Source organism: Schistocerca serialis, chromosome 12 (assembly GCF_023864345.2).
Source record: "Schistocerca serialis cubense isolate TAMUIC-IGC-003099 chromosome 12, iqSchSeri2.2, whole genome shotgun sequence".
Taxonomy (NCBI): domain Eukaryota; kingdom Metazoa; phylum Arthropoda; class Insecta; order Orthoptera; family Acrididae; genus Schistocerca; species Schistocerca serialis.
In genome coordinates this window covers 121,314,196-121,338,701 of record NC_064649.1, presented here as the reverse complement: position 1 = coordinate 121,338,701, position 24,506 = coordinate 121,314,196, and the positions used below count along the sequence as shown (strand labels likewise).

The 24,506-nt window shown below is 40.1% G+C and overlaps 1 long non-coding RNA gene across 2 annotated transcripts in view; it reads right to left on the bottom strand.

Annotated features, from left to right (window-relative positions):
• LOC126428184 (uncharacterized) overlaps nucleotides 1-21,156 on the bottom strand; it is a 28,295-nt gene extending 7,139 nt beyond the window's left edge. The window contains exons 1-5 of one of the 2 annotated variants that reach the window (XR_007576789.1): nucleotides 21,019-21,137; nucleotides 13,477-13,628; nucleotides 12,089-12,558; nucleotides 7,312-7,792; nucleotides 2,755-3,194 (exon numbers count right to left, since the gene is read on the bottom strand). This is a non-coding gene — a long non-coding RNA (uncharacterized LOC126428184). Of the gene's footprint in view, nucleotides 1-2,754; nucleotides 3,195-7,311; nucleotides 7,793-12,088; nucleotides 12,559-13,476; nucleotides 13,629-21,018 lie in introns of both variants that reach the window. The other variant, XR_007576790.1, reaches the window with a different exon arrangement.
• Nucleotides 21,157-24,506: the final 3,350 nt, after the last annotated feature.

Here is a 24,506-nt window from a genome sequence, read left to right as displayed (position 1 = left end):
ATCTATATTTACAATTTTATTTTATTTTTTCAACCAGTTTTGGCATTACACTACACCATCTTCAGGCCCATGAACAGTTTTTAGAAGGAATCCCACCTCCTGTACAATCGAAACAGGGGCCAGCACACAGTCCCTGGTAACTCTAGATTTCTTTTCAACAACACAGTCCTTTTGTTTACCACTTGCAAAGTACAAATCGGTCAGGAGGCTTGAAGATAGTATAGTGTAATGGTAATACTGGTTGTTGTTGTTGTTGGCAGAAACAAAATAAAATGGAATTGGAAACATAGATGGCTTAATGCACATCTCGATTTGACATTTTATATTAAAAAACTGAAGTCCCACAACCATCCTGTATAAAGATGAAATTACAGATACTCTACATATAACAACTTCTTGCAACATGCGAGGGTAATCTCAAAAGTAAGATCGCCTATTTTTTTGTAAGTTTGTAGACCTGTTTATTTCTACAATGGTTTTAATCAGTTTACAGCTTGAACATTTAGCTATTTTTCAACATAATCGCCAATTCTATCTATGCGTTTTTGTAGACACTGTGGCAGTTTTTGTATGCCCATGTCATACTAGCTCGCCGCCATGCGGTTCAGAAAGTTATGAACAGGTGTGATTGTTGCTTGCTCTCAGGTGTAAAGTGGTATGCCCAGGTTTTGTCACAAGTGACAATTGAGCCCAGAAAGTTGTCCTGTTCGGATGCAAGGCAGTGAAGAAATGCGCGGGAAGCATCAACTCGTTGCCGCATGTGGTCCTCAGACAGCACGTGTGGCACCCATCTTGTGCACACCTTCCGGTAAAATTCTGTGATCGGTGCTTCGGGAAACCTCAGGAACCAATGTGCAGAGATCATTCAGGTTGATCCGCTGATCTTCACGCATGCTTTGTTCAACCTTCAAATTATTAAAAACTGTGGTAAAAAAATGAGATACTTAACTATAAAATTTGAGTTTTTTTCTAAACATGAAGTTTAAAATGTAACAGCACATTCATTTTTTCATAAATTAAATAATTTTTAAGAGTTTCATACACCTGTAAGTATGGTTTGTATGCTGTACAAAATTTATCGAAGAATCTCTCTTACTTATTGTAATCTCCCCACGGAAAATTACCCTCTACCACACAATAATTAATAATGGTCAACCAAATCATCCACATGTATTTACGTTTGAAAAGTATCTGATCAGATTTTCTAGTAATACATGCGCCGACAGCTCGTCGACGCCAAGGTATTTATCTAGTACGTTTATTCTTTGGAACAACAGAGGTACAGAAATGTATGCTCCATGGTTATTATAGTGGGAGAAAGGAACAGCTTCGGAAGTATCGGTTGGAAGATTGTCGGATTGCTAAAAGAGATTTATTTACTCGTCTTCGCGCTAAAGCGAGCTAGGAAAGTTTGTGCCGCTAGTGTGATAGGTAAAAGCAAATTACAGGAGACTTGGAACCAACAGAAAACGGAACATGTACGGAAATGGATTCAATATACAATTTTCCTCAGAAATAAGGTTTGTGACCATTTTATTCTAGAGTGAATGACGAATGAGTTCTCTGTCTGAACCATTGATGATTGTCTGGGCCCTGTAATTAATTGGGAAGTTTCAGCTGTGACGAAGAGAGCCTGCAATCTCTGAGTTTTTATAAATCGTCCAAAAAGGCTTCGTCCACATCTGAAATTTTAGATCTGTCGTAAACTGAACGAATTGTTCAAACGATCGATTTTCCCAACTGAATGCAGCGCTTAATAATAATAATAAATGTAAAGATCTTTTCCAGCAAGCCAGCCGCTGAACATTAAGACGAAGGGCTCCACCAGAGATTCTACTAGGCTGATTTCACGTAATTAATATATTTAAACTGTACACAGATAAAGGACAGAGAGAGAGAGAGAGAGAGAGAGAGAGAGAGAGAGAGAGAGAGAGTGGAATTCGAGAAATTATTCAGAATCCTCCATTAGCATAATTGTTTGTCTGTCTTTTCACGGATCAGCCTAATAAGAAAACACGAAGCCCTGACTTTATTGTACCGATTTATGTGTGAGAGTGAAAGAGTAATAAAGGCGACAGATACACCTCTGTACAGACAAAACATTACACCAAGTTAGCGGCAAGCTGCATTCACATAGACTTTCATCATTTATAGTGTAGAATTCATTATATTATGAAGAAATGAGTACCTATAGCAACTAACACAGCCAATAGAAGCTAAAAAAAATGATTAACTTTCACAAGTAAAAAAAAAAAATTATTTTTTTGAACTTCTACTGCTATGATTGTGAATCCTTAGTTCTTCCTGGTCATGCTGACAAAGTTTTATGAATTTATTTGTAAAAGTTTAGACAGTGGAAATTAAAATGTCCTGTGGTGTGTCTCCTGCTCAAAGATGGCCCGTTTGACATCGTACCCCCCTTAATGGCACATCGACCTCGGTCTCTGATTGCAAATATGAAAGGTGCACTGCTCGTAAACAACCTGCACTGATACCTAGTCCGTACTGAATAAGTACAGTCCAGCACGACATGTGCCTTACCTGCGTTGTTTACTGTCAGACACAACCATCCCATTACTAATACTGTACACATTATTTTGCCTATCCCTGTATCTGAGGAAACAGAGTGTCAAACAGTACAGGCTTGGACACACACACACACACACACACACACACACACACACACACACACACACACACACACACACACACACAGGACTGGGCAACAAAGACGATTGCTTGTTTTGTGCTTACCTGGTTGTTGCTGGTGGATCAGATGGCAGCAGACTCCTTTTGATGAAATGTTCAGCCTGGTTACGCACCACATTTACAGAGCCCTGTGAGGCCAACACAGGGACTAAGCGGGCCTTTATGCAGCAGACTGTGTCATGCCAGAGACTGACACAGGAGTGCGTAACTGCTAGTACAGCTGCAGCTGCCACAGTCCCCACGGTCAACTGCGTATCGCATTCTTCCTTCAGGGTGGGCATCCCATACTGATCGGCAATATCCAACAGCTGTGATACCTGATGCTGGCATCCAGTGTGTCGTGCTTGAACACTGCTGCAGGACGGCGCAAGGCACCCTCTAACGTGTGTCACCCACTACCAGTGTCACCGTGGCACTGTTCCCAACGTTCAGAGAACCCAAGTTCACGGATGATGTCTGCAGAACTTGTTCCACTGTGGATGACCCTGAAATACGCAAGCACTTAGCAAGTCTTTGTCCAGGTGAACACACAAGGGGAGGGGGGGACTTATTCTTCAAGAATTTCCAGGTTCAAAAAACACTTTCTGGATAAAACACACTTTTTCCTGAGTGAAAATACACCTTTTCCATTTCAAGTGACAGAATATGTTCCTTCAGAAGTGTACAAATTTTCCATCCTTTGAATGGTGAGGGCTTTATACACTGGCATGGAACTTCCCGGCACTTTAGGAAGCTGAACACAGCAAAAACACCTGATTTGTAGAGATCTATGAGGCGTAGCAACACATACACTGTGTATTTTCCAATTACGTAAGTATAAACATGAATTCCACCCAATACAGTGCGGTAGCTTCTGAAGCAACGCAATAGAGATTGTGATGCGCACTGTGGCATGTTGTTTGGAGGGGACTTATGGAGTTACTGTACTTAGGGCAACTATTTTATCATATCCTATCCAGATAAGGAATGCCTCCAAGTACCCTAATATTTTGCTATGTGGTGACATTAGCATACTTTTCTTCATTTGTGCTAGCATTTCCAATCAGGTTCACATCCACACAGCACTGCAAAAAGTTAGTAACAATAATACAAATTTCTTGCAAAAAGAAGTTGTTTGTACATGCCAGAACAAACGACAATTAGTTGTTCAAATGGCTCTGAGCACTATGGGACTTAACATCTGTGGTCATCAGTCCCCTAGAACTTAAACCTAACTAACCTAAGGACATCACACACATCCATGCCCGAGGCAGGATTCAAACCTGCGACCGTAGCGGTCACGCGGTTCCAGACTGAAGTGCCTAGAACTGCACGGCCACACCGGCCGGCAATTAGTTGTTCACAACTTTTCCAAATGGTATAAAAAATTAACAATGTTATCTGTGAAGCAAAGTAACTATATAACTGCCAGTTTATATTCTACCTCAGGGAGTAAATATAACACTGTGTGGAGAGTTACAATGACAAAACACAGTGTGATGCCATTGTATAATTTAACAAAGAATGCTGTCCTTTACATTAGTGACGTAAACACCAACTAAGAATTAACGTCAAGCCAAGAGGAATACCAGATACGTGTCCAAACATGTCTCGTAATTGAAAAAGTGTCATGGAATGCATATTCGTAAAATTCTGCTACAGCTTTCGATATATCTGAAATAAAACATTTTATCCAATACTACTGACCCATCTTGCCTGCTTAGTCATATTCAAGTGAACATTTACGTATGTTCATACATATGTGGCAGTAACACATCTTACATTATGTCATGTAACTATATGTGACATGGCAATATCGCAGAAAAAGACAGGCAGATAGAAACAATACTCAACTGAATTTGGCACCATCCAATCCATGTTCTTGCTCTTATTTCAAGCATTAACTTTATGGTAACAGGATGATACATGACAAGCAGCAAGTCATTAAATGCTCGAAACAAAAATCCACTACTGTAATCAATTAACTTTTCTTAATAACGACAATACATTTTTCCTCTGGTAGCAAGTCAACAGCCACATCAGATGTTCCTCTGTTAGGTATAAGAGAAGAATAGTAACCATCAACAGTTGAGACAACAGGGCGACTTTCTCAGATTTCAGAAATTCTGGTACAAGCCAGTTGGCGGCCATGCCTTTTCTGCAGTCTTCTATTCAAACAGGGAGACAACAGTTTGTGTGTCACCAACTGCTAACTCGTTTGAGTCTTCGCAAGAACTGTGCCTTATATGAATACAGAAAACTGCAATCAATCACTTACTTGGAACAGTTATTTACTCCACAAACTGTTTTTTGAACCTTTTCAGGCTTCTCTTCAGATGGTGCACTGGAGGTGGCATGACTAGCCCGAGCTAAAAGAGGACTCTTAGGATACTGAGCTTATGTTTAGTTCAACTTCCTTTAATTTTTTACAAGTTTCATTTATTTTCTGAGGTATGTCATGAGGAAAACTACACTGCCATCTAGATAATGTCAGCAATGCGATTGTCCGGGAAGCTATCTCAGTAAGACAGAACCCAAAAAATTATTCTTCTCAAATTTGATTAGTTCCGAGTTATAAGATTCATAAAAACTGAAAACTAATCATTTTATTGGTTTTCTTATTCCATTTCATTTGCATATAGAAGAATATTTTACTGCTGAGTGCTGCAGGGATTTCTAAAAAAACTACTTACTTGCAGTTTTTGATTCAATCTCATTTCCAAGTCATCAAGGCTTTTGATATAATTTTCCACAGATATTGCTTACCAACTGCAGAATATAATGAAAGACACCAGACAATTACAGTACCAGCAGTACATGGGCTCCATGAAAATGATGCAAAAGAGTTTTCTGAAGACATTTCTCTGTAAAAGTGGGCAAAAAAAGGGCCACTTTATACCATTATTAGAAAAACTGTAAAATCTGCCCTGAATTTGTAACCTACTGGAGAGCAGAAGGTGAATGAAAGTTTTTGGTCGAAGACCTGGTAGTGGTAAGTTATTACTCGCAAAGTTTCAGGTGTATTCTACAATTACTTCCACAGTATTAAAAAACTAAACTTCATACTTCTCTGAGCATAATTTTTTTCGGACAACTTAGCTTCAAATTACCCATATGCAAACCAACCAGAAAATCTTTTTTTATTATTTTGCTTAAGAGCACCAAAACTGGGTTAACAGAAACGTCTGATTTCACCTGTCTGCTTTGACCAATGACGTCACAAATATGGCGGAAATGACTTCTCAACAACTCCCATATCGCGACTATGACGTCATAACAAACATGACAACAAATACAAAAATAGAATAAAAAACCATCAAATACATATTCCTCCAAAAATATAATGAAACTAATGGGACAAGCAAGGGAAGCTGGGGATTTTTGGGTGGGGACAAACTAAAAATAAACACACGCCACTAAACCAAACGACAGAAACGATAAAATAAAATGCCCACAACCTTCCCAAAATCGACTAAAAACAATATCGACTGGAATCAAGCACTTCCCTTGACCTATATAGGTCAGCAGCAACTACCGATACAACACTAAGTCTCAAAACTTTCACCACCACCACACTTAATCCTACCACACACACACACAAACTAGAAAATCAAAATTGGAATCTAACACTTCCCTTGACCTGTTATCCTTATGACATCTCCACATATAGCCGGCCCTGATCCGAGACACTGGAACTTTAGTAAGCCTCATTTCTTCATGACACACTGAACACTTCACAACTTCAGCCAACAGGCCGAATAGCTGAAGAAATTTTATTAGAGACAACACAATGTCCCCCATCATTGCCGACAACCGAAAACTGTTGACCTTGTCAGTCATAGCCACCACTACCAAAGACATAAACAAAGCTATTTACCAAAATTCACACGACAAACAAAAAAAAACTACAATAACGTCGACATAACATAACCAAAACTGTTAACACTGAAAAATATTCTGCTGAAAGCACAGTCGCCGCTGAAATGTTACCACGCAAATGAACCCAATACGCCACATAACACACTAACCATAAACACACCACCAGGGAGAACCGCCGATCACAACAATACGCCACCTGTAAACACCCCACACAAGCAAATTAAACCAAAAACATCACCTAACACACAACACACAAACACACCACCAGAGAGCACCACTGATCATATCAAAATGACACCTACAAACACACCACTCTCACGAACTAAACTCTCTGCCGTTGTGACATCACACACAACAGCCTTATGTCATGGGTCAAAGCCGACGGGTGGAATCTGACGCTATGGTTAACCCCCAAAACTTGTACAAGGTAACCCAGTTTTTTATTAAGAAAATACTGCTGGAGGAATGTCTCAAAGTTGCCAAAAACTAATGGGTGCACTGCTGATAGCTACAGCATACAGTCAAACAAATGAATATCTCTGTAAATATAATGTGGACCAAAGTAATACTTTACCAACATTCATTGTGAACATACGCAAAAATTCACACAGAATCTGATCATGTGGCAACATTTTCAAATGTACATCACTTGGCACAGAACAGTCCAGTGGCAAACATTGTAGACTTGGAAATAGACACACATAGCACTGAGCAATACAGACAAGTGATATGTCTCACGCTTACCTGGTTCTTGTCGGAGGATCGGATGGCAGCCATTTAGGCATTATACCCATCTCAAACTAAACGGGCCTTTATGCGGGAGGCGGATCTGACAGAGGAGTGCGTAACCACAAGAACAGCTGTGGCTGCTGCAGTCACCATCGCCAACTGTCACTCACACTCTTCCTTCAGGACTGACACACCATACTTGTCGGCAGCAACCAATAGCTTGGAAACTGTGCTTGGCGGCGGGGGAGGGGGGGCTGGAGTATATAGATGTAAGACAGCAGCTGGTGCAGCACCGGGCCCTCGACATCAGGAGTTGTCTGCTGGCTGCTGCTTGCTCTCCAGTGCGTTAAGCTGGAACACAACTGCAGCATCGCCCAGTGCGCCACCAGACACGCGTCACCTACTACCAGCGTCGTCACGGTGCTGTCCCCAGTGTCTGACGGGGAGCCAACGTTCACAGATGAAGTCTTCCGAACGCCTTCCATTGGAGATGATTCTGAAACATGGCATCACTGAACAAACCTTTGTCCTTGCACTACACTGTATACTTGTATGAGCTACTGGCAGAGCTATATCAACCATTGGTAAACACCGTCAAGAGTATGTCGAAAGCAATAATATGATATCCTTGATGTGTCAAATTGATGCCACAGGCAAATAGCTGTAAATATCTGATAAATTAAGAATTGCTTATTGTTTCGGTAAATTTCATTTGCACAGCAACCCCCAGAATTTAATTCTGCAGTTATCTACCCAGGAAGTCATTCAAAATCGAAATCTAGTAAAATACAAAGCCAGAAGGAACTATAGTAGTACTTTATTCAAAGTTAACCTCCTGATTTCTCTATGTCATCAAGAAAACAATGTCTTTTACAACTGAAATCTGTATTATTTTGTACACAATCACTAGTCCCGCTTCTTGCTGTGCTGGAATTTGTTCACATAGGATATGAACCATCTGCTACAAAAGCCTGGGGTATCTTTCTACGAATCGTTACTTCGGGCTAGTAGGAGTAATCTGACTACAATTCATAAAGTACTTTTGACAGAGTCCAACAGCACAACACCCAAACATTTGTAGGATTATGTGTTAAGAGTTGGTCACAGAGAATATGGCTTCCCTTCAACTAACATATGTGCTACCATTTTGTGTTTGATGTCATGCCACCAGTGTTGCAGATGGTATGAATAACTATAATTCTCATTGGTATAAATTCTCAAATACAAGGTCTAATATTGACTAAATTCTCAGCTCCATTTCTTACTCAATGTCTTGAATACCCATAATGTACGGACAGGCTGTTCTTAAAATGAGAAGTTTTAACACTATTCATCAATTGAAAATTGCCTTGGATCGACCAACGGCAATTTTAGGTACATTCATGTTGAAAGAGGAATTTCAAGTAACTGAAAAATCTGATAATCAAAAAAGCATTGGTAATAGACAATATTCCTGCCAAGGTTCTCAAAATGGGAGGAATAGAAATTGAAGACCAGAGTAAGATTGTATGTGTAACATACGTGAAAAGGTTTCAATAACCTACAGGTTCTGAAAAAAGCTTATAGTGCCCATTTATATAAAAAAAAGAATGTCTTAAAATATGAACATTATGGAACAATTGCATTAGTTGTGAAACCATCACAAAATAATAACCTCCACTGTCTGCTGTTTGAGGAGGGATGTCAGCTTCAAAATTAGTAACAGAGGAATGTATGGAAAGAAATTTAATGCCACAGCTTTCATAGAAATTCAGAAACCTTTTGACAATATGAAACGCAAAATAAAGTAGAGATACTGAAGAAAGTAGGAACGAAGCACAGAGACCCTTAAGTTAGATGGAAGCTTCATGAAAATGAGACTGATGTTACTGGTGGGTGCTCAACACAGATACATGAACATATTCAGAAAGGAGCCCACCTAGCCTGTGCTTACCAGTAACTATTTTGATCCATAAAGAGCGGAAGCTCAAAGTGAGAGAACAGAAGCAGGTACAATAATATGGAAGAAAAGATAAGATATGCACACGACAGACTTTCTACCTGAAAGTGAGCCATATCTCGAATCCATGTTAAATAAGTGGTTACAGTTATGGGGACAGATTATAACTTGAAAAGAAAGGAGTCGAGGTGTTTATTTGTGACAAAATATTTGAAACCAGTATGAGTAGGGACACACATGTGGAAAGTTACTGCAATGAAGTTGACTTATTTACTTATTTAGAAAGCAACATCACTGGAGGGAGAAGCAAAGATAAAATAAGAACAAGAACTGCTAAAAAAGCAGCCTTCAATGAAAGGACAATGTGAACCTCCAAAACTAACAGCTAGCAAGTCACAAAAAATATTCCAAAAGCAGGTGTGTTTCATTGTATGAGCACGAGACCTAGATCCTGGGAACAGAGGAAAGGAAAAGAATGAATTGTTTTAAAGGGCAGTGTTACAAGCTCGGTCTCAAAATCAAATGTAATGACAAGGTGACATAACACAATTCTTAAATCAGCGGGGAAGGCATTTATGGTCCATTGTGAATCAGTTTAGATTGTCAGTCATCCAAGGTGACATGAGAGGCTTCTATCAATAGAAATGAACCAGAGGAAGACTACAAACAAAGCTAAAGGATCAAACTATTTTACTTCATCATTACAAGAAACTAAAATTTCTCCGCATATGTGATTTCAACCTTTGCGGGCCCACACACACACACACACACGCACACACACACACACACACACAAACCAACAAAAAGATACTCAACCAACCCAACCTCCCCCCTCACCTGAAAATAAAAAACCCACATACAAAAGCCAAATGCAACACAAAAAAATTCTCAATCACACACTACAACTCAACAAAACAAAATAGATCCTCCACAACTAAAACACAAAGCAAAACATTCTCCCCCCCTCTCACAAACACTAACACGAAATAAACCACCCGACTCACCCTGAGCCGCAGCAACCCACCCACCCTAACCAACCACTTTTGGCCTATACATTTTACTAACAGCCCTAAAAAAAAGAACCGAAAAACACAATAGCCCTCAGGGACACTCTTCCGCCACCAGTACGCATCTAAATGAGTACTGAAGGTTGGAAGAACTGACTTAAAAGACCGCCCGCCCCCCCCCCCCCCCATAGTATTTGTGCAAGCCCCCATCTCATAATTTTTAAACTAAGCTATGGTTAATGATTAAATGATTGCATCCCCTCTCACCCAACACCCAATATGAAGAAAATGCATCTGAAACTACTGTGGAACCCCATGCTATATACTCCTCAATTAATGCCACTAATTCCGCCTTAGACCTCCCTTCAATAACCGTAAAAACACATTCTGAATACCCAGCCCGGTATCAGGAGTTGCTGTCTACTATATAGGTCAAGGGAAGTGTCCGATTCCACAGGATATTGTGTTTAGTGAAGTTTGCGGAGTTTTATGTTGCTGTTTTTTTTTTGTCATTTTCTGTGGTTTGGTATGGTGGTGTGTGTCTAAATGCATTTATATTTACTTTGCGCCCACCCAAAAGCCCCCAATTTCCCACTCTTGTCCCGTTAGTTTCATATGGTTTCTTGTGGAACGTGTGTGTGTTGGTTTTTTATGTATTTTCGTGTTTGTGATCATGTTTACGTAATGATGTCATAGACGCCATATTGGAGTCTTAGTGTATGGTCGTTTCCACCATATTTGTGATGTCATTGGTCAAAGCAGACGGGTGGAATCTGACGCTTCTGTATTTCTGCGAGGGAAATTGGGGGTTTTTGGGTGGGGACAAACTAAACATAAACACACACCACTAAACCAAACGACAAAAATGATAGGCCTAAAATAAAATGACCACAACCATCCAAAAAAACAAAACAATATCCACTGGAATCGAACACTTCCCTTGACCTGTTATTCTTACGACATCTCCACATATAGCCGTCCCTGATCCGAGACATCGGAACTTTAGTAAGCCTCATTTCATTACGACACACTGAACACTTCATGACTCCAGCCAACAGGCCGAGTAGTTAAAGAAATTTTATTAGAGAGAACGCATTTTCCCCCATCATTGCTGACAACCGAAAACTGTTGACCTTGTCAGTCATATCCACAACTACCAAAGACATATACAAAGCGATTTACCAAAATTCACATACGATAAACAGAAAAAAACGAACTACAATAACGTCGCCATAACAAAACCAAAATCGTTAACTCATCAAAAATATTCCGCTGAAAGCAGTCACCACCGATACCACACACGTGCGATGCTACCACGCAAATGAACCCCATACGCCACATAACACGCTAACCATAAACACACCACCAGAGAGCATCAATGATCATATCAAAATGACACCTACCAACATGCCACTCTCACAAACTAAACTCTCCGCCATCGTGATGTCACACACAACAGTCTTATGTCAAGTGTCAAAGCCAACGGGTGGAATCGGACGCTCCGGTAACCCCCTAAAACTTGTCTAAGGTAACCCAGTTTTTTATTAAGAAAATACTGCTGGAGGTATGTCTCAAAGTTGCCAAAAACTAATGGGTGCACTGCTGATAGCTACAGCATACAGTCAAACAAATGAATATCTCTGTAAATATAATGTGGACCAAAGTAATACTTCACCAACATTCATTGTGAACATACGCAAAAATTCACACAGAATCTGATCATGTGGCAACATTTTCCAAAAGTACATCACTTGGCACAGAACAGTTCAGTGGCAGACACTGTAGACTTAGAAATAGACACACATAGCACTGAGCAATACAGACGAGTGATATGTCTCATGCTTACCTGGTTCCTGTTGGAGGATCAGATGACAGCCATTTAAGCATTATACCCATCTCAAACTAAACGGGCCTTTATGTGGGAGGATTGCATAACCGCTACAACATCTGTGGCTGCTGCAGTCACCATCGCCATCTGTCTCTCACACTCTTCCTTCGGGACTGACACACCATACTTATCGGCAGCAACCAATAGCTGGGAAACTGTGCTTGGCGGTGGGGGAGAGGGGGATGGCTGGAGTGTACAGATGTACGACAGCAGCTGGTGCAGCACCGGGGCCTCCACATCGGGAGTTGTCTGCTGGCTGCTGCTTGCTCTCCAGTGCGTCAAGCTGGAACACAACTGCAGCATCGCCCAGTGCGTCACCAGACACGCGTCACCTACTACCAGCGTCATCACGGTGCTGTCCCCAACGTCTGACAGGGAGCCCACGTTCACAGATGAAGTCTTCCGAACACCTTCCATTGGAGACGATTCTGAAACATGGCATCACTGAACAAGCCTTTGTCCTTTCACTACACTATATTCTTGTATAAACTACTGGCAGAGCTACGCCTATATCAACCGTTGGTAAACACCGTCAAGATTATGTCTGTACTTGAGTACAACTTAAACTGGAGTACACATATTGAGTTCCTATCAAATAAACTAAGCAGCTTTGCATTTGCAATGCAAATACTAGCAAATTCTACTGACATGAGTACATGAAAAATAGCATATCATAGTTATTTTGAATCTGTCATTAGGTATGGTATCATTTTTTGGGGTATCTCGAATACTGAAACTGCAAAAGAAAGTTATAACATACATGTGTAGTGCACAACAAAGAGAATCTTGTCACCCATTATTTCGGAACCTACAAATCCAAACAGTTCCCTCCATATACATTTATGAAATTATAATCTTTGTACACAGCAGACAAAAATTATTTGAGGAAAATCATTTTAACCATACTTACAACACTAGAAATAAAAATAATTTTATGTGGGGTCAAGGTGGTTGGTAGAGGTAGCACCTTTGCTTGGGGTTGACTCAGTACTGGTCCTCACCACCCCAGGGATGAGCTGAGGAGGTATGCAAGACCTTTGCCTGTGAGGAAGCTACGTCCAAGACCGTCCGTGCGTGGTGAAGAGCCACATCCTACACGAGGTGACCCTGTTAACGCAGAACACGGCGGATCTATAGGAGAAAACCTCGAAAAAATCTCACATTCCAAATCCTCAATGTGTCTGTACTCGAGTCGAGCGGCAGTGAGGTCAGCGTCTGTCCATCTAGTAGGTGCGGCTGTATTATATGCTCCAGGAACTGACAATCCCTGGTTCTAAACACCCAGTGGAAACACTGGACCAAAACTTACAAGCTATCATGATTCATGAGAGTAATGACAGAATTACCCCAGGTGGTAACCAATCCACTCGTTGACAGACGACAACTGGGTTTTCGGATTCTGGGGAACCCGGGCCATCACGATCAGAGTTCTCAAGCAAACTTCGTCCCAAGGTTCCCATGTACATTGGTACCTTTAACATTCAGACCCTAATTCAACCTGGAAAATTACACAACTTAGTAACAGAGCTAGACCAACAAAAAATTAAGATCTTAGCGTTACAAGAAACTAGATTCACGGATGAAAATACAATAGACTATGGAAACTATCGCATCTTCAAGAGCAAGACTGACAAACGAATTGCCAATGGTACGCCACTCCTGGGCATGGCATTTGCGGTGCACAGAAATATATTAGGCTCAATTAGAGAGGTCTCTTCCATAAATAATCGCCTCATGACCATGCGTATCCAGTGCGCCAACAAGAAATACACATTGATAAATGTTCATGCACCCACAAACATAGACAACAAAAAACGCCAACTACAAACTGAAAAATTCTGGACTAAACTTGAAGATGTCATGGCCAAAATTCCCCGGGATGATATCAAAACCTTAATGGGAGATTTCAATGCACAAATTGGCAGACAGAAAGAACACCAAAAAACTGTAGGAAAATATCCAGCACACAGATTCACCAACAGAAACGGACTGAGATTTATTGAACTATGCCAACAAAATAATCTAAAAATAATGTCTACATCTTTGAGAAAAAAACCTAGAAAACAAAAGACCTGGAGGTCCCCCATACAAGAGATCGGCGAATATCAGATTGACCACATTGCCATCTCCTATTTCGTACAGAAAGAGATCCATGATGTCCAAGTCCGCAGAGGGGCGAACATTGACTCGGACCACTACTTAACACGCATTAAAGTGAAATTCACCCCAAAAAAATTCTATCCGAAGAAAACACACATGATGAAATTTGACACACGAACAATCAAAGAAACCAATCTGAAGGAGGAGTGGGAAAAGGAACCAGCTGACTCTTGGGAAAAATTTCGAACAAAAATTACAAAGAAGGCAAAAGAACTGATCCCATTGAAAAAGAACACAAAACACCCCTGGTGGGACTCCGGATGTGAAAAAGCACTGGAAGAAAGAAAGAAAGCCTTTCTGAAGTATAACAGTAAAAAATCCCCAGAAAATCTAGATCATTTCCACAACACCAGAAGACAAGTGGCAAAAACAATCAGACAAGTCAAGAGGAAGTACCTCAAGGAACAGTGTGAGTCTATTGAAGAAAATTTCCGTAACTATAATGTACGAGACTTCTATACGACCTTTGCTGGGAGAATCAATGGATACGGCTCACGAAATCTATGTTTCAGAAAACCAGATGGAAAACTAGCGCTCACAAATCGGGAAAATTGTGAGGAGCTGGCGAGATACTTTTCCGGACTCCTCAATTGCCCTGAACCTTCAAGATTCCCTCAAGAAACTGCTGTCAACACAAATCCAGAATCCCCACCACCTACACTAGAGGAGATCCAAAGACATATTCATAGACTGAAAAACAACAAGGCATCCGGAGAAGATAATATCACTGCAGAACTACTTAAAAATCTTGGACCAAATTCCCTCAAAGAACTCACTCAAATCATCACAGACATTTGGCAGACAGAAAAACTACCAGAAGATTGGAAATGCGCCCTAGTTCATCCACTGCATAAAAAGGGAGACATGGCAGATATAAATAACTATCGAGGAATCTCCCTTCTCCAAGTCACTTATAAAATCCTCTCAGCTTTTCTTCAACGAACACAAGAACAACTCGAACACAGTATTGGTGAATCCCAAGCTGGCTTTCGCCCTCACCGATCCTGTGTAGAACAAATTTTCAATTTGAAGACAACACTAAAATACAAAGCAGTCAGAAACAGTCCGATCATTTGTTCCTTTGTTGATTTTGCAAAGGCTTATGATTCAATCGATAGGCAATCTCTCTTTATTATCCTTGAGGAGCTAGGACTCGATCCGAAAACCCTAAACCTTATCAAAGAAACGCTCACAAACACAACTTCTAAGATAAAATTCCTGGGTGAAATATCAGAGCCCTTCCTGATCAAAACCGGCGTCAGACAAGGTGACGGCTTGTCTCCACTCCTCTTCAACCTTGTCTTAGACAAAGTCATCCGAGAATGGGAAAAAGAACTGAAGAATCAAAATTACTGGAAGCCTATACAACTAGAAAGATCGAAAGATGGTATTAAAATTTCATGCTTGGCATTTGCAGATGACGTGGCCATTCTAGCAGAAAACGAGACCACAGCAATTAAACAGATAGACATTCTCAAAGAATGCGCCGAAAAAGTTGGGCTACAAATTTCCTTCCAAAAAACCAAATTCATCTGCTCAAAATTTGAAACTCAAAAACTGACTACAAAATATGGACAAATTGAGAGAGTTCCATTCTTAAAATACTTAGGCGAGGTCCTAGAACCCACAGGGGGAGAGAAAACTGCACAAAAAGTTCGACTGCAAAAACTGAAAAGAGCATACTGGAAAACCCACAACATCTACAATAAAAAGTGTCTCTCCATTCACTCAAAAATACGACACTACAATACAGTAATCAAGCCCGAAGCACTATATGCCAGCGAAACACTCACACTCCATAGAAAAGGCGACCTGGAAGGCATCCTGAAAGAGGAACGCAAAATTATCAGAAAGATTCTTGGCCCAAAAAGAACTGAAGATGGATACAGGTTACAGTCTCGGAAAACTACAGAAAAATTATCTAACCTCGCCGCAGACATCCGGAAAAGAAGACTAAAATTTTACGGTCATATCCACAGACTCCCAACAGCCAGACTCTCCCACAAAATTTTAATATACATTGAAAAATTGAAAACCATACCCTGGATAAAAGAAACCTAAACAGATCTAGCAAATGCACAAATAAATTCTTCAGAAGTTATAAACAGAAATGTATACAGGCAAAAAATCAATAGTTGGAAAGTACAACCCGAGAATGAAGTTTGCAACAGACAGGGGACAAAATGGACAGAGGAAAGAAAGAGAATTCATGGGGAAAGAATGAGAGAAGTTTGGAGAATTAAAAAATTGAATCGAAAAAGCTTTGCATGATCCGTATGGGTCCAATCGCACATAATAATAATAAAATAATTTTATGTTACCCACACACCATTTGAAATTATATGCACCAACTCCACAGTATATGGGGATGACAATATATAACAAGCTAATGGGCGAAAATATATTTAATATGAAGCCAGAGAGTCTAAAAATAAGGCTACAGCCGATTCTGTGGGATAAATGTTACTATTCAGTAGAAGAATTCATAGAGGACGACATGATAATTTGAGCAAGGGATAATTGTTATTCTTTAATTGCATGTGTAACAAAATTGTATTATTATTATGATACCATTTGTTAAAATCAGTTGTTGCAATTAATTGTTAGTTTTTTATTGTATGTGTATTTTTTATATTGTATTATTGTTATGGTACCATTTGTTAAAATCAGGTTGTGTATGTACATGGTAAAACTTTACCAAAATTATGACGTGTCTCCTGTACCTAAATCAAATGATTTAGATTATGTACGTTATGAGACTAATAAACCACAATTCACAGAAATAATATGATATACTTGATGTGTCAAATTGATGTCACAGGCAAATAGCTGTTAACATCTGATAAACTAAGAGTTGCTTATTGTGAGACATTAACTTTTCCCGGCGAACTGAATGTCCTAATAACTTGCGGGTTTGCTGCTGGGTGATGTCGTCGACCACCACCAATATTTCGACAGGAGCACACCTTGCCATTCTGAAGGCACAAATGCAAGGAGAAAGAAATATGCAAGGGAATTTAATACCTCAGTTCACAGAGGAGAAACAAGGAAGATGCCACACATAGAACAAGTTTCAACACAAACAAAGATAACCAACATCAGCAATGCCACAACATAGCAGACAATCTGAGAAGCACACCGGTACTAGAGTGTGAAAACCAGATGTACCCGGAGACGACAAAACCAGGAGAAAACGAAGGGAGAAAAAAACATGAAGATAATGTTATGGAATGTAGAAGGATTGAAAAACGCAGCATGCATAGCTCCAACAGACTTTCTCGAAGGTTATGACGTAGCAATATTCACAGAAACTTTTCTCACAGAGTATTGGCAACACCCGAAATTCTATAGCATAAATATGGTGGTAAAGCAAGGAGAAAGGGGCGACCTCAAGGGAGAATAACAGTGCTACTGAAACCGTGGATAACACCAAATATAGCGACAACAGAACTAAATCACTCCATTCTAATAGAAGTAAAACATCACAATACTAGCAACCTACTTCCAGCCAAGCGAATCGGCCATAGACATAATTGATGAAGTAGGCCAACAAATAAGACGGAGCAAGAAATACATACCTTCACTTATCGCAGGGGATCTAAACTGTCAGTTGGATGTCCAGAATCACAAAACAAAATTAATAATCAAATCACTACAAGGAGGAGGCCTCATCCTGCTAAACGACACAAATGTCCCTACGTACTTCTGCCATAATTGCAAAAGTGCTATTGATATCGCCCTCATAAGAGCAAACATAAAAGGGGACATAAACCCACTTTGGAATGCAAACCACACGCCTATAAGAAAACACATCCCGATGAACATAGCCATACAGAGTGATTGGAAGGCAAGAGAGAACCGAGAGAAGAGACCACTCCTGAGGAGACTGGATCCAAGGAAAGTGGAAGAATACCACGACCAGATAGAACAAATTGAGTCCTTAATCGACAACTCAAATGTAGAGGCAGCAGGGCTTGAACTGGAGAAACTCTTAAAACAAGCAACTACCCCCAGGAAAGTGAAAAGTGCTAAACCATGGTTCGATCAAGGATGTTATCAGCAAAGAAAAGAAGTACTCCAAGCTTTACACCGACTAAAACTGGACACAAATAATCACTCACTACTACAAACATACGCTGAGAAAAGACGATCCTACAAAACACTAACAAGGGAGAAGAGAATGGCATACAGGGAAGAAGACTAGCTGAAGAAGCCAGGAGAGAGCCGTTCACTGCAATCTGCCCTCGAAAGCAGGCACAAATACTATATAAGCATGGAAGAATGGATGAGACATTTCCAAGACAATCTGAACAAAGATGGTAGAGAAGGAATACAGGTAGCAAGTCAAGAGCTCACACCGCAAGAGATGCCAGCCTAGTCCCCACTCACTCCAAATGAGGTCCGAAACATCACTGAATCAACAAAAAGGAAGAAAGCAGTGGGACCGGACATGCTTTACAATGAATACCTTAAAGACACAGCCCATCTGCTAGCACCAACCTGGACAAAACTTTATAACAAATGCATTGAAACAGCAAAAATCCCAGGCCAGTGGAGAAAATCAATACTAAGGGTGATGGAAGGGCGACCCAAAGGACACAAACAAACACAGAGGAATAGCCTTGGAAAACAACATTTTCAAGGTATTCACAAAACTAATCACAGGAAGAATAAGACACTTTGGAAGACCACCTCCCAGAATCTCAATTCGGCTTCAGGGGAAAAAATCCACCATCACAGCAGTGGAGCTGCTTTTAAAAAACATATGGGAAACCATCGATAAGAAGCAAAAATAGGAAATACGGAAGCGTCCGATCCCACCCGTCTGCTTTGACCCATGACGTCACAAATATGGCGGAAACAAAAACAAACACACACACACACACACACACACACACACACACACTTTCCACAAGAAGCCTAATGACACTAACGCGTCAAGCGCGGGAAATGGGGTGTTTTGGGTGGGGGGGCAAACTAAATATAAACAAATTTAGACGCCTTGCGTAGCTACAACGTGTAAGTGAAGACAGCCATGCATGAATACCCACCCACCTCCCCAGGGGTCGTAACACCTGCAACCCATAGAAGATAAAGATGCTTCAGTAGCTGATTAGTGTTTTTTGTCTTAAAAAAAAAAAATATCTCACGGGATAGAACGAACAGATCAGAAAGATAAATATAATAAACTAAAACAGAAATTCGAGGAAACATAATTAAAATAAGTAATAAGTGTTTTTAAATTTTAAAAAATCTCACGAGATAGAACGAACAGACCAGAAAAGTAAATAAAATAAGAAACAGAACTGGAGACAGCCACACTCAAACCAAACTCCGCGGCGTCATGACGTCACACAAGACACCATCCTTGCGTCACGGGTCAAAGCCGACGCGTGCGATCGGACGCTTCTGTCTTATGCTGTATCCATAGACTTAACAAAGGCCTTTGACCTCCTTGATCAATTATTAGTAACAAGGGTGCTCGACGAAACACTGGGAAGAGACAGCGTCTGGACGAGGATCATAAACTCCATAAATGAATGGAACGAGATAAGGATCTCTGACAACCTCGACCTGTCTGAACCAATCAGGCAAACAAACGGAGTACTCCAAGGAGACCCACTAAGGCCACTTCTGTTCATTCTGACAGCAAAGGACATTATGGAAATCGCTCAAGACAAAGATGTCTAAGCATACGCCTATGCAGACGACATTGTGATAGGCTCAAAAAACTTAAAGAAACTACAGGAGACTATAGAAGACGTGGATAAATGGTGCACAAAACAAGTTCGTAATCAACACCGACAAGACGGAAATGATGGTATTCAGACCAGGCGGAAAAATCCCAAAAACGACAAGAATTGCATTACAAGGAAAACAAATATCTATCACAAAAGATTACAAATATCTAGGGATAACACTCCAGCCGTCCGCAAAGTGCTTCACTAAACACACAACAGAGAAAGCGACACAAGCCATCAGATCGATAAACGAAATAAGTTCCATCAGAACACTAAATCTAGACACAGCTATGGCACTCTTCAAATCAAAAAGAATACCGATACTAGCTTATCGGATAGAAGTCATATGGTTACACCTAAATGAAAAGAACTTAGAAACATTGAAAAGAGTAAAAGCAATCTATATCAAAAGAGCATTAGGGGTAGCAAAAACCTCAAGATCAAGATTAGTCTACCTTCTCGCCCGAGAATCTTTCCTCATAGAGGATCTAAGGGCAAGGTTCTTACTTCCCAACACATCAGCATCGGAGAACCTACTAAGATCATTACTCGAGAAAAGAGAGTTAGTACCAACGGAATTCTTTGAATCCGGAGCCATGATCGACCGCACTTTGACAGCAGCAAATTTTGAGATGAGACACGTACTTACAAGACTCGCAGTACACGGATTCCACCATGAAATTTGTGCAAATACAACATGCCACGAACCGTCAAGGTCAAACCTTTGCAAGTGTACACTATGTGGACAGTCTTGTGAGATATACCATGTAGAAATGTGCAACACGAGGACCAGATCAATTAGAGACTATGCAATAAATAGTTCAAATGATAATCTGTTATAATACCTGCACTGAATGTAATCTACTACTAAGAAGTATGCAGACACTCAATACATCCTCTTAATTCGCTCTCAAATGATTGTAATCTAATGGATAATTATAATGGCTATTTTGCTTCAATAAATCGTTTAATATATTCAGAACAAACCTCACGACAAAAAGAACACCAATCAAGCACCGTTCGCTCACTCACAATCACGTCATGATCACAGAAACTGTGAGTTTGAGAGATTTGATAACAAAAATCAACAATTCCACGAGGTATAGTGGTACACCAACATTTGCTTTACCAAAGACCTTCATTCGAAGATATAACATAGCCCCCCTTTCTCACAGACATTATTTGTTTCCGTTTGCCTGTAATAATGTCTATGAATGTGCAAATACTGGCGTTAAACATCGGGTCAACTGAAGAAGAAGAAGAAGAAGAAGCAGAAGAAGAAGAAGAATAATACGAAGAGGAAGCCTAACACACACATCATTGTAGTGGGCAGGAAATCGCGTATCTGTTACAAATCACAGTGATTGAGAAGTCACAGATATCACAATTAGAACTTAACAAAATCTAACTGCGATTTCAGTCACAATTAACAGTGGCAAGTAGTACTTCACATTCAATGCCGTGATCCATCTGTTGGCCGAATTTCGTACTGCTTCCTGCGATTTCAGTGACAAGTCGCGGCTAGAAGTCGCAAGTAGCAACTAAAACGCGCAGGTAACAGTGCCATCTTTTGGCCAAAGTTCGTACTACGCCTTTTCTCTGCGATTTGCTGTCGAGTCCAACTTCGATTACTGTGACAAATCGCAAGTAGAAGTCGCAAGTAGCAAATAAAAAGCGCAATTAACATTCTTTGCTGAGTGCCATCTGTTGACCGACGTTCGTACTTCGTTATAAGACTGTGCCTCACGAGATCGATGTACTGTGTCTGCATATTATATGACGACATGCAGATTCAGCACCAGTTATGGGTGGTCAAAGACAGCTGTGACTCTGAACGTATTATATCAATGAGAACAAACATTGCCTTTTTCTACAGAAAATATGATTTAGGGACAAGTAACCTAAAATATGTGTTTGATTCTGCTTCCAATATGACAGTTGTGGTTAATACTCCACACAATATGCGATTTGTGCTTTTACCAGTGGGGGGGATGTCTAAGGGGGTTAGTAGAATTATATATGTTACTAGCTTGGACCGTGGCATTATGCATGGTTAAACAGCTATTGATAATGGAATGTAGTCTAATTAAGTCGAGTGATGCTGAGGGAATTAGATTAGGAAATAAGGCACTTAAAGTAGTAAAGGAGTTTTGCTATTTGGGGAGCAAAATAACTGATGATGGTCGAAGTAGAGAGGATATAAAATGTAGGCTGGCAATGGCAAGGAAAGCGTTTCTGAAGAAGAGAAATTTGTTAACATCCAGTATTGATTTAAGTGTCAGGAAGTCATTTCTGAAAGTATTCGTATGGAGTGTAGCCATGTATGGAAGTGAAACATGGACGATAAATAGTTTGGACAAGAAGAGAATAGAAGCTTTCGAAATGTGGTGCTACAGAAGAATGCTGAAGATTAAATGGGTAGATCACATAACTAATGAGGAAGGATTGAATAGGATTGGGGAGAAGAGAAGTTTGTGGCACAACTTGACCGGAAGAAGGGATCGGTTGGTAGGACATGTTCTGAGGCATCAAGGGATCACCAATTTAGTATTGGAGGGCAGCGTGGAGGGTAAAAATCGTAGAGGGAGATCAAGAGATGAATACACTAAGCAGATTCAGAAGGATGTAGGTTGCAGTAGGTACTGGGAGATGAAGAAGCTTGCACAGGATAGAGTAGCATGGAGAGCTGCATCAAACCAGTCTCAGGACTGAAGACCACAACAACAACAAACAGCTATTTATAAATAGATGTTAATGCCGAAACTCACTATTCACGCGTATGCACTATCAGAAAAGCCATCCCTTGTTATATCTTTAAAAGTACATTATAGGTAAAGCTTATTTACAAAATCATCTACATACAGGTATACAAGGGGAATTCAAAAAGTAGAGCACATTTGTGAAAAGCTGTACTTATTCTGATGATATAAAACTGAAACATATTAATAGTAAGACTTATTAAAAACTTTCAGTGTTCAGCTCCACAAATTTAAATCATATTTAAAGTTTTACTACAGTGCGTGGGAAATAAACATCCCAGGTTGGGATGCATCAACTAAAACCAGAGGAGGGGATGGTCTGATGCAGAGGGGTGGGGGGGGGGGGGATCCCCCCCATACCCCTGCAAATCGCACACTGACTCCACATGCCTACAGGTCTTTGCATTGATAACACAGCAGAACTCAGACATCTGTATAAGTGTAATGAAACGAAGACTATAGTATTGAGTCATATGAATACCTCACTTTTGTTCCGACACAGTTCAAGACTCTGGAGAAAAATTTTGCACCTGGTGTTCTACATGGCTACTGTATACACAAGAACTTTTTGCTGACACTACAACCACCTTCATAAGTAAGCTTTTCCTGGGTTACCTTCAAGTACTGCACTTAAACTATTCCTGATTTAACTGGAAGATCTGTACTTCCCACTTTCATATCAACAGCCTAAAAATGCATACTCTAGACCTTGGGCTCTGTTACAGGTCAGTGTCAAACCAAGATTGTGGGGAAAGGGTGGGGGGGCGGCATGTCTCTCTCCAACAAGTCTTTACCAATAATTAAATGGCCGAAAACTTACCGTATAGGACAGCTGAACTTGTGGAAAATGAGTTTTTCATTATTCACTCACTGTATTTATCATTTATCATTCGTTTAAAATCGCATAAGAACTTCAATTAAACAAAGTTCAATCACTCATTCTCCACGCTTATTTTATAACTATGATACTTTTAAACTACAAATCCCCTAAGAGCTGTCTTGAATCTTCACAATTTTCTCTCAAGAGCCTCGATGTGGACAGATACGTACAGCAACCAGTAATCAGAGTCGGAACTGCGTCTGCAAAATCACAAGCATTACTAAACATTTTTGCTGTCACTAACTACAAGCAATGTAATTGACAGAGTATTATTACTAATATTTGCTGTAATGAAAGACACTCAGTGGAGGACGTTTGACATTTGCAAGAACGATCTCATTTAAGTAATTAAGTTCATTGAAACCCTTAGAAACTAACCTCTCGTCTGACGAAGACAGTCTCAAGATGCAGTGGCAATTTCTCCAGATCGGTTGGCAATGATATTTTGAATTATCGCTTTACTGAGTGACTGAAATGTATTTGGGTAGCTGTGAACGTAACAATACGTTAGAATTCGTTTTCTAAACACGAACTATTATGGTACTGTATGGCTACTTAGATATTAATTACACTATTGAAATTTTCACAATCGTTTCTTTAATACAAAAGTAAAGCCAACGGAAGAACAAATGTAAAACATACTAACGACAGTTTTCTTGAGATGCAATATTCTGGGTGAACAAGTGTAACTTTTTCATACTGTGATAAGTCGCAGAAATTGCAGAAGTAGCAGAAATCACAAAAGTAGCAGAAATCGCAGAAGTAGCTGTGGTAGAGTGCAGAGGGATACAACCTGGATTTCTTAACTGCGAGAAATCACAGTAAAGAATAACGGA